Here is an 11,503-nt window from a genome sequence, read left to right as displayed (position 1 = left end):
ATGGACGAAGCGGAGGAAGTGGACGAAGAAGAGGAAGTTGACGAACGAAATTGACGAAGTTGATGAAGTTGACGAAGTTGACGAAGTGGAGGAAGTGAACAAAGTGGAGGAAGTGGCCGAACTGGATAGAGTGGAGGAAGTCGACGAACTGGATGAAGTGGACGAAGTCGACGAACTTGATGAAGTGGACGAAATGGAGGAAGTGGAGGATGTGCACGAAGTGGAGGAAGTTGAGGTAGTGGACGAGCTGAACGAACTGGACGAAGTGGAAGAAGTTGACGAAATGGAGGAAGTTGACGAAGTGGAGGAAGTTGACGAAGTTGAGAAGTGGACGAAGTGGAGGAAATTGACGAAGTGGACGAAGTGGAGGAAGTTGACGAAGTGGACGAAGTGGAGGAAGTTGACGAAGTTGAAGAATTGGACGAAACGGAGGAAGTTGACGAAGTGGAGGAAGTGGACGAAGTGGAGGAAGTGGAGAAAGTGGACGAAGTGGAGGAAGTGGAGGAAGTGGACTAAGTGTACGAAGTGGACGAAGTTGACGAAGTGGACGAAGTGGAGGAGGTGGAGGAAGTGGAGGAAGTGGAGGAAGTGGACTAAGTGGACGAAGTTGATGATGAAGTGGAGGAAGTGGAGGAAGTGGAGGATGTGGACGAAGTTGACGAAGTGGACGAGGTGGACGAGGTGGACGATGTGGACGATGTGGATGAAGAGGACGAAGTGGACGATGTGGACGAAGAGGACGAAGTTGACGAACTGGACGAAGTGGACGAAATTGACGAAGTCGACGAAGTGAACGAAGTGGAGGAAGTGGAGGAAGTAGAGGAAGTGGAGGAAGTGGAGGAAGTTGACGAAGTGGAGGAAATGGAGGAAGTGGAGGAAGTGGAGGAAGAGGAGAAAGTGAAGGAAGTGGAGGAAGTGGAGGAAGAGGATGAAGTGGACGAAGTGGACGAAGTGAAGGAAGTGGACTAAGTGGTGAAGTGGAGGAAGTTGACGAAGTGGACGAAGTTGACGAAGGGGACGAAGAGGACGAAGTTGACGAAGTGGACGGAGTTGACAAAGTTGACGAAGTGGAGGATGTTGAGGAAGTGGACTAAGTGAACAAAGTTGACGATGTGGACGAAGTGGAGGAAGTGGAGGAAGTGGAGAAAGTGGAGGAAGTGGAGGAAGTGAAGGAAGTGAAGGAAGTTGACGAAGTTGACGAAGTTGACGAAGTGGAGGAAGTGGACGAAGTTGAGGAAGTGGAGGAAGTGGACGAAGTGGAGGAAGTGGACGAAGTGGAGGAAGTTGACGAAGTGGAGGATGTGGAGGAAGTGGAGGAAGTGGAGGAAGTTGACGAAGTGGAGGAAGTGGAGGAAGTTGAGGAAGTGGAGGAAGTGGACGAAGTGGACGAAGTGCATGAAGTGGACGAAGTGGACGAAGTGGACGAAGTGGACGAAGTGGAGGAAGTGGATGAAGTGGAGGAAGTGGAGGAAGTTGAGGAAGTGGACGAAGTTGGCGAAGTGGACGAAGATGACGAAGTGGAGGAAGTGGACGAAGTGGAGGAAGGGGAGGAAGTGCACGAAGTGGACGAAGTTGACGAAGTGGAGGAAGTGGAGGAAGTGGAGGAAGTGAAGGAAGTGGAGGAAGTGGAGGAAGTAGAGGAAGTGGAAGAAGTTGACGAAGTGGAGGAAGTTGACGAAGTGGACAAAGTTTACAAACTGGACGAAGGTGACGAACTTGATGAAGTTGACGAAGTGCACGAAGTTAACGGAGTGGTGGAAGTGGACTAAGTGGACGAGTTGACGAAGCCTACGAAGTGGAGGCAGTGGAGGAAGTGGAGGAAGTGGAAGAAGTTGACGAAATGGAGGAAGTTGACAAAGTAGACGAAGTTGGAGAAGTGGACGAAGTGGACGAAGTGGAGGAAGTGCACGAAGTGGACGAAGTAGACGAAGTTGATGAAGTGGAGAGAGTGGAGGAAGTGGAGGAAGTGAAGGAAGTGGAGGAAGTGGAGGATGTAGAGGAAGTGGAAGAAGTTGACGAAGCGGAGGAAGTTGACGAAGTGCACGAAGTGGAGGAAGTTGACGAAGTGGACGAAGTTTACGAACTGGACGAAGTTGACGAAGTGCACGAAGTGAACGGAGTGGAGGAAGTGGACTAAGTGGACGAGTTGACGAAGTCTACGAAGTGGAGGCAGTGGAGGAAGTGGAGGAAGTGGACAAAGTGGACGAAGTCGACGAAGTGGTGGAAGTGGAGGAAGTGGAGGAAGTTGAGGAAGTTGACGAACTGGACGAAGTTGACGAAATGGACGGAGGGGACGATGTGGAGGAAGTGGGGCAAGTTGACGACGTTCACGAAGTGGAGGATGTGGACGATGTGGACGAAACGGACGAAGTGGGCGAAGTGGACGAAGTTGTCGAAGTGGACGAAGTGGAAGAAGTGGAAGAAGTGGAGGAAGTGGACGAAGTGAAGGAAGTGGACTAAGTGGTGAAGTGGAGGAAGTGCACGAAGTGGATGATGAGGACGAAGTGGAGGAAGTGGACGAAATGGACAAAGTGGAGGAAGTGGAGGAAGTGCACTAAGGGGACGAAGCTGGCGAAGAGGACGAAGATGACGAAGTGCACGAAGTGGAGGAAGTGCATGAAGTGGACGAAGTTGAAGAAGTGGAGGAAGTGGAGGAAGTGGAGGAAGTGGAGGAAGTGAAGGAAGTGGAGGAAGTGGAGCAAGTAGAGGAAGTCGAAGAAGTGGAGGAAGTTGACGAAGTAGACAAAGTGGAGGAAGTTGACGAAGTGGACGAAGTTGAAGAAGTGGATGAAGTTGAAGAAGTTGACGTAGTGGATGAAGTTGACGAAGTGGACGAAGTGGATAATGTGGATAAAGTGGACGAAGTGGAAGAAGTTGAGGAAGTGGAGGAAGTGGACGAAGTGGAGGAAGTGGACGAAGTGGAGGAAGTTGACGAAGTGGAGGAAGTGGAGGAAATGGAGGAAGTGGAGGAAGTTGACGAAGTGGAGGAAGTGGAGGAAGTGGAGGAAGTTGAGGAAGTGGAGGAAGTGGAGGAAGTGGAGGAAGTGGACGAAGTGGACGAAGTGCATGAAGTGGACGAAGTGGACGAAGTGGACGAAGTGGATGAAGTGGAGGAAGTGGAGGAAGTTGAGGAAGTGGACGAAGTTGGCGAAGTGGACGAAGATGACGAAGTGGAGGAAGTGGACGAAGTGGAGGAAGGGGAGGAAGTGCACGAAGTGGAGGAAGTGGAGGAAGTGGAGGAAGTGAAGGAAGTGGAGGAAGTAGAGGAAGTAGAGGAAGTGGAAGAAGTTGATGAAGTGGAGGAAGTTGACGAAGTGGACGAAGTTTACAAACTGGACGAAGGTGACGAACTTGATGAAGTTGACGAAGTGCACGAAGTTAACGGAGTGGAGGAAGTGGACTAAGTGGACGAGTTGACGAAGCCTACGAAGTGGAGGCAGTGGAGGAAGTGGAGGAAGTGGAGGAAGTGGAAGAAGTTGACGAAATGGAGGAAGTTGACAAAGTAGACGAAGTTGGAGAAGTGGACGAAGTGGACGAAGTGGAGGAAGTGCACGAAGTGGACGAAGTAGACGAAGTTGATGAAGTGGAGAAAGTGGAGGAAGTGGAGGAAGTGAAGGAAGTGGAGGAAGTGGAGGAAGTAGAGGAAGTGGAAGAAGTTGACGAAGCGGAGGAAGTTGACGAAGTGCACGAAGTGGAGGAAGTGGACGAAGTGGACGAAGTTTACGAACTGGACGAAGTTGACGAAGTGAACGGAGTGGAGGAAGTGGACTAAGTGGACGAGTTGACGAAGTCTACGAAGTGGAGGCAGTGGAGGAAGTGGAGGAAGTGGAGGAAGTGGACAAAGTGGACGAAGTGGACGAAGTGGTGGAAGTGGAGGAAGTGGAGGAAGTTGAGGAAGTTGACGAACTGGACGAAGTTGACGAAATGGACGGAGGGGACGATGTGGAGGAAGTGGGGCAAGTTGACGACGTTCACGAAGTGGAGGATGTGGACGAAACGGACGAAGTGGGCGAAGTGGACGAAGTTGTCGAAGTGGACGATGTGGAAGAAGTGGAAGAAGTGGAGGAAGTGGACGAAGTTGAGGAAGTGGACTAAGTGGTGAAGTGGAGGAAGTGCACGAAGTGGATGATGAGGACGAAGTGGAGGAAGTGGGCGAAATGGACAAAGTGGAGGAAGTGGAGGAAGTGCACTAAGGGGACGAAGCTGGCGAAGTGGACGAAGATGACGAAGTGGACGAAGTGGAGGAAGTGCATGAAGTGGACGAAGTTGAAGAAGTGGAGGAAGTGGAGGAAGTGGAGGAAGTGGAGGAAGTGGAGGAAGTGGAGGAAGTGAAGGAAGTGGAGGAAGTGGAGCAAGTAGAGGAAGTCGAAGAAGTGGAGGAAGTTGACGAAGTAGACAAAGTGGAGGAAGTTGACGAAGTGGACGAAGTTGAAGAAGTGGATGAAGTTGAAGAAGTTGACGTAGTGGATGAAGTTGACGAAGTGGACGAAGTGGATAATGTGGATAAAGTGGAGGAAGTGGAAGAAGTTGAGGTGGTGGCCGAAGTGGACGAAGTTGACGAAGTGGAGGAAGTGGACAAAGTGGACGAAGTCGACGAAGTGGAGGAAGTGGAGGAAGTGGAGGAAGTGGAGGAAGTTGACGAAGTGGACGAAGTTGACGAGGTTGACGAAGTGGACGAAGTTGACGAAGGGGACGAAGGGGACGAAGTGGAGGAAGTGGGGCAAGTTGACGAAGTTCACGAAGTCGAGGATGTGGACGATGTGGACGAAGAGGACGAAGTGGACGGAGTGGACGAAGTGCACGAGGTGGAAGAAGTGGAGGAAGTGGACGACGTGATGGATGTGAACTAAGTGGTGAAGTGGAGGAAGTGCACGAAGTGGATGAGGTGGACAAATTGGAGGAAGTTGACGAAGTTGACGAAGACGACGAAGTGGACGAAGTGGACAAAGTGGAGGAAGTGGAGGAAGTAGAGGAAGTGCACTAAGTGGACGAAGTTGGAGAAGTGGACGAAGATGACGAAGTGGAGGAAGTGGACGACGTGGAGGAAGTGGAGGAAATGGGGGCAGTGGAGGAAGTGGAGGAAGAGGATGAAGTGGACCAAGTGGACGAAGTGAAGGAAGTGGACTAAGTGGTGAAGTGGAGGAAGTTGACGAAGTGGACGAAGTTGACGAAGGGGACGAAGAGGACGAAGTTGACGAAGTGGACGGAGTTGACAAAGTTGACGAAGTGGACTAAGTGAACAAAGTTGACGATGTGGACGAAGTGGAGGAAGTGGAGGAAGTGGAGGAAGTGGAGAAAGTGGAGGAAGTGGAGGAAGTGAAGGAAGTGAAGGAAGTTGACGAAGTTGACGAAGTGGACGAAGTGGACGAAGTTGAGGAAGTGGAGGAAGTGGACGAAGTGGAGGAAGTGGACGAAGTGGAGGAAGTTGACGAAGTGGAGGAAGTGGACGAAGTGGAGGAAGTGGAGGAAGTTGACGAAGTGGAGGAAGTGGAGGAAGTGGAGGAAGTTGAGGAAGTGGAGGAAGTGGAGGAAGTGGAGGAAGTGGAGGAGGTGGACGAAGTGCATGAAGTGGACGAAGTGGAGGAAGTGGAGGAAGTGGATGAAGTGGAGGAAGTGGAGGAAGTTGAGGAAGTGGGTGAAGTTGGCGAAGTGGACGAAGATGACGAAGTGGAGGAAGGGGAGGAAGTGCACGAAGTGGACGAAGTTGACGAAGTGGAGGAAGTGGAGGAAGTGGAGGAAGTGAAGGAAGTGGAGGAAGTGGAGGAAGTAGAGGAAGTGGAGGAAGTTGACGAAGTGGAGGAAGTTGACGAAGTGGACGAAGTTTACAAACTGGACGAAGGTGACGAACTTGATGAAGTTGACGAAGTGCACGAAGTTAACGGAGTGGAGGAAGTGGACTAAGTGGACGAGTTGGCGAAGCCTACGAAGTGGAGGCAGTGGAGGAAGTGGAGGAAGTGGAGGAAGTTGACAAAGTAGACGAAGTTGGAGAAGTGGACGAAGTGGACGAAGTGGACGAAGTGGAGAAAGTGCACGAAGTGGACGAAGTAGACGAAGTTGATGAAGTGGAGAAAGTGGAGGAAGTGGAGGAAGTGAAGGAAGTGGAGGAAGTGGAGGAAGTAGAGGAAGTGGAAGAAGTTGACGAAGCGGAGGAAGTTGACGAAGTGCACGAAGTGGAGGAAGTTGACGAAGTGGACGAAGTGGACGAAGTTTACGAACTGGACGAAGTTGACGAAGTGCACGAAGTGAACGGAGTGGAGGAAGTGGACTAAGTGGACGAGTTGACGAAGTGGAGGCAGTGGAGGAAGTGGAGGAAGTGGAGGAAGTGGACAAAGTGGACGAAGTCGACGAAGTGGTGGAAGTGGAGGAAGTGGAGGAAGTTGAGGAAGTTGACGAACTGGACGAAGTTGACGAAATGGACGGAGGGGACGATGTGGAGGAAGTGGGGCAAGTTGACGACGTTCACGAAGTGGAGGATGTGGACGAAATGGACGAAGTGGGCGAAGTGGACGAAGTTGTCGAAGTGGACGAAGTGGAAGAAGTGGAAGAAGTGGAGGAAGTGGACGAAGTGAAGGAAGTGGACTAAGTGGTGAAGTGGAGGAAGTGCACGAAGTGGATGATGAGGACGAAGTGGAGGAAGTGGACGAAATGGACAAAGTGGAGGAAGTGGAAGAAGTGCACTAAGGGGACGAAGCTGGCGAAGTGGACGAAGATGACGAAGTGGACGAAGTGGAGGAAGTGCATGAAGTGGACGAAGTTGAAGAAGTGGAGGAAGTGGAGGAAGTGGAGGAAGTGGAGGAAGTGGAGGAAGTGAAGGAAGTGGAGGAAGTAGAGCAAGTAGAGGAAGTCGAAGAAGTGGAGGAAGTTGACGAAGTAGACAAAGTGGAGGAAGTTGACGAAGTGGACGAAGTTGAAGAAGTGGATGAAGTTGAACAAGTTGACGTAGTGGATGAAGTTGACGAAGTGGACGAAGTGGATAATGTGGATAAAGTGGAGGAAGTGGAAGAAGTTGAGGTGGTGGCCGAAGTGGACGAAGTTGACGAAGTGGAGGAAGTGGACAAAGTGGACGAAGTCGACGAAGTGGAGGAAGTGGAGGAAGTGGAGGAAGTAGAGGAAGTTGACGAAGTGGACGAAGTTGACGAGGTGGACGAAGTGGACGAAGTTGACGAAGGGGACGAAGGGGACGAAGTGGAGGAAGTGGGGCAAGTTGACGAAGTTCACGAAGTCGAGGATGTGGACGATGTGGACGAAGAGGACGAAGTGGACGGAGTTGACGAAGTGCACGAGGTGGAAGAAGTGGAGGAAGTGGACGACGTGATGGATGTGGACTAAGTGCTGAAGTGGAGGAAGTGCACGAAGTGGATGAGGTGGACGAAGTGGAGGAAGTTGAGGAAGTTGACGAAGTTGACGAAGACGACGAAGTGGACGAAGTGGACAAAGTGGAGGAAGTGGAGGAAGTAAAGGAAGTGCACTAAGTGGACGAAGTTGGAGAAGTGGACGAAGATGACGAAGTGGAGGAAGTGGACGACGTGGAGGAAGTGGAGGAAATGGAGGAAGTGGAGGAAGTGGAGGAAGAGGATGAAGTGGACGAAGTGGACGAAGTGAAGGAAGTGGACTAAGTGGTGAAATGGAGGAAGTCGACGAAGTGGAGGAAGTGGACGACGTGGAGGAAGTGGAGGAAGTGGAGGAAGAGGATGAAGTGGACGAAGTGGACGAAGTGAAGGAAGTGGACTAAGTGGTGAAGTGGAGGAAGTTGACGAAGTGGACGAAGTTGACGAAGGGGACGAAGAGGACGAAGTTGACGAAGTGGACGAAGTTGACAAAGTTGACGAAGTGGAGGATGTTGAGGAAGTGGACTAAGTGAACAAAGTTGACGATGTGGACGAAGTGGAGGAAGTGGAGGAAGTGGAGGAAGTGGAGAAAGTGGAGGAAGTGGAGGAAGTGAAGGAAGTGAAGGAAGTTGACGAAGTTGACGAAGTGGACGAAGTGGACGAAGTGGACGAAGTGGACGAAGTTGAGGAAGTGAAGGAAGTGGACGAAGTGGAGGAAGTGGACGAAGTGGAGGAAGTGGACGAAGTGGAGGAAGTGGAGGAAGTGGAGGAAGTGGAGGAAGTGGAGGAAGTTAACGAAGTGGAGGAAGTGGAGGAAGTGGAGGAAGTTGAGGAAGTGGAGGAAGTGGAGGAAGTGGAGGAAGTGGAGGAAGTGGACGAAGTGCATGAAGTGGACGAAGTGGACGAAGTGGAGGAATTGGATGAAGTGGAGGAAGTGGAGGAAGTTGAGGAAGTGGACGAAGTTGGCGAAGTGGACGAAGATGACGAAGTGGAGGAAGTGGACGAAGTGGAGGAAGGGGAGGAAGTGCACGAAGTGGACGAAGTTGACGAAGTGGAGGAAGTGGAGGAAGTGGAGGAAGTGAAGGAAGTGGAGGAAGTGGAGGAAGTAGAGGAAGTGGAGGAAGTTGACGAAGTGGAGGAAGTTGACGAAGTGGACGAAGTTTACAAACTGGACGAAGGTGACGAACTTGATGAAGTTGACGAAGTGCACAAAGTTAACGGAGTGGAGGAAGTGGACTAAGTGGACGAGTTGACGAAGCCTACGAAGTGGAGGCAGTGGAGGAAGTGGAGGAAGTGGAGGAAGTGGAAGAAGTTGACGAAATGGAGGAAGTTGACAAAGTAGACGAAGTTGGAGAAGTGGACGAAGTGGACGAAGTGGAGAAAGTGCACGAAGTGGACGAAGTAGACGAAGTTGATGAAGTGGAGAAAGTGGAGGAAGTGGAGGAAGTGAAGGAAGTGGAGGAAGTGGAGGAAGTAGAGGAAGTGGAAGAAGTTGACGAAGCGGAGGAAGTTGACGAAGTGCACGAAGTGGAGGAAGTTGACGAAGTGGACGAAGTTTACGAACTGGACGAAGTTGACGAAGTGCACGAAGTGAACGGAGTGGAGGAAGTGGACTAAGTGGACGAGTTGACGAAGTCTACGAAGTGGAGGCAGTGGAGGAAGTGGAGGAAGTGGACAAAGTGGACGAAGTCGACGAAGTGGTGGAAGTGGAGGAAGTGGAGGAAGTTGAGGAAGTTGACGAACTGGACGAAGTTGACGAAATGGACGGAGGGGACGATGTGGAGGAAGTGGGGCAAGTTGACGACGTACACGAAGTGGAGGATGTGGACGAAACGGACGAAGTAGGCGAAGTGGACAAAGTTGTCGAAGTGGACGAAGTGGAAGAAGTGGAAGAAGTGGAGGAAGTGGACGAAGTGAAGGAAGTGGACTAAGTGGTGAAGTGGAGGAAGTGCACGAAGTGGATGATGAGGACGAAGTGGAGGAAGTGGACGAAATGGACAAAGTGGAGGAAGTGGAGGAAGTGCACTAAGGGGACGAAGCTGGCGAAGTGGACGAAGATGACGAAGTGGACGAAGTGGAGGAAGTGCATGAAGTGGACGAAGTTGAAGAAGTGGAGGAAGTGGAGGAAGTGGAGGAAGTGGGGGAAGTGAAGGAAGTGGAGGAAGTGGAGCAAGTAGAGGAAGTCGAAGAAGTGGAGGAAGTTGACGAAGTAGACAAAGTGGAGGAAGTTGACGAAGTGGACGAAGTTGAAGAAGTGGATGAAGTTGAAGAAGTTGACGTAGTGGATGAAGTTGACGAAGTGGACGAAGTGGATAATGTGGATAAAGTGGAGGAAGTGGAAGAAGTTGAGGTGGTGGCCGAAGCGGACGAAGTTGACGAAGTGGAGGAAGTGGACAAAGTGGACGAAGTAGACGAAGTGGAGGAAGTGGAGGAAGTGGAGGAAGTTGACGAAGTGGACGAAGTTGACGAGGTGGACGAAGTGGACGAAGTTGACGAAGGGGACGAAGGGGACGAAGTGGAGGAAGTGGGGCAAGTTGACGAAGTTCACGAAGTCGAGGATGTGGACGATGTGGACGAAGAGGACGAAGTGGACGGAGTTGACGAAGTGCACGAGGTGGAAGAAGTGGAGGAAGTGGACGACGTGATGGATGTGGACTAAGTGGTGAAGTGGAGGAAGTGCACGAAGTGGATGAGGTGGACGAAGTGGAGGAAGTTGAGGAAGTTGACGAAGTTGACGAAGACGACGAAGTGGACGAAGTGGACAAAGTGGAGGAAGTGGAGGAAGTAGAGGAAGTGCACTAAGTGGACGAAGTTGGAGAAGTGGACGAAGATGACGAAGTGGAGGAAGTGGACGACGTGGAGGAAGTGGAGGAAATGGAGGAAGTGGAGGAAGTGGAGGAAGAGGATGAAGTGGACGAAGTGGACGAAGTGAAGGAAGTGGACTAAGTGGTGAAGTGGAGGAAGTTGACGAAGTGGACGAAGTTGACGAAGGGGACGAAGAGGACAAAGTTGACGAAGTGGACGGAGTTGACAAATTGACGAAGTGGAGGATGTTGAGGAAGTGGACTAAGTGAACAAAGTTGACGATGTGGACGAAGTGGAGGAAGTGGAGGAAGTGGAGGAAGTGGAGAAAGTGGAGGAAGTGGAGGAAGTGAAGGAAGTGAAGGAAGTTGACGAAGTGGACGAAGTGGACGAAGTTGAGGAAGTGAAGGAAGTGGACGAAGTGGAGGAAGTGGACGAAGTGGAGGAAGTTGACGAAGTGGAGGAAGTGGAGGAAGTGGAGGAAGTTGACGAAGTGGAGGAAGTGGAGGAAGTGGAGGAAGTGGAGGAAGTGGAGGAAGTGGAGGAAGTGGAGGAAGTGGAGGAAGTGGACGAAGTGCATGAAGTGGACGAAGTGGACGAAGTGGACGAAGTGGAGGAAGTGGATGAAGTGGAGGAAGTGGAGGAAGTTGAGGAAGTGGACGAAGTTGGCGAAGTGGACGAAGATGACGAAGTGGAGGAAGTGGACGAAGTGGAGGAAGGGGAGGAAGTGCACGAAGTGGACGAAGTTGACGAAGTGGAGGAAGTGGAGGAAGTGGAGGAAGTGAAGGAAGTGGAGGAAGTGGAGGAAGTAGAGGAAGTGGAGGAAGTTGACGAAGTGGAGGAAGTTGACGAAGTGGACGAAGTTTACAAACTGGACGAAGGTGACGAACTTGATGAAGTTGACGAAGTGCACGAAGTTAACGGAGTGGAGGAAGTGGACTAAGTGGACGAGTTGACGAAGCCTACGAAGTGGAGGCAGTGGAGGAAGTGGAGGAAGTGGAGGAAGTGGAAGAAGTTGACGAAATGGAGGAAGTTGACAAAGTAGACGAAGTTGGAGAAGTGGACGAAGTGGAGAAAGTGCACGAAGTGGACGAAGTAGACGAAGTTGATGAAGTGGAGAAAGTGGAGGAAGTGGAGGAAGTGAAGGAAGTGGAGGAAGTGGAGGAAGTAGAGGAAGTGGAAGAAGTTGACGAAGCGGAGGAAGTTGACGAAGTGCACGAAGTGGAGGAAGTTGACGAAGTGGACGAAGTGGACGAAGTTTACGAACTGGACGAAGTTGACGAAGTGCACGAAGTGAACGGAGTGGAGGAAGTGGACTAAGTGGACGAGTTGACGAAGTCTACGAAGTGGAGGCAGTGGAGGAAGTTGAGGAA

The sequence above is a fragment of the Vigna umbellata genome, chromosome 7, assembly GCF_029865625.1.
Source record: "Vigna umbellata cultivar VRB3 chromosome 7, Vumbellata_1.0, whole genome shotgun sequence".
NCBI classification, from domain to species: Eukaryota; Viridiplantae; Streptophyta; class Magnoliopsida; order Fabales; family Fabaceae; genus Vigna; species Vigna umbellata.
The sequence above is the reverse complement of the archived record's forward strand: the minus strand, read 5'-3'. Positions refer to the sequence as shown.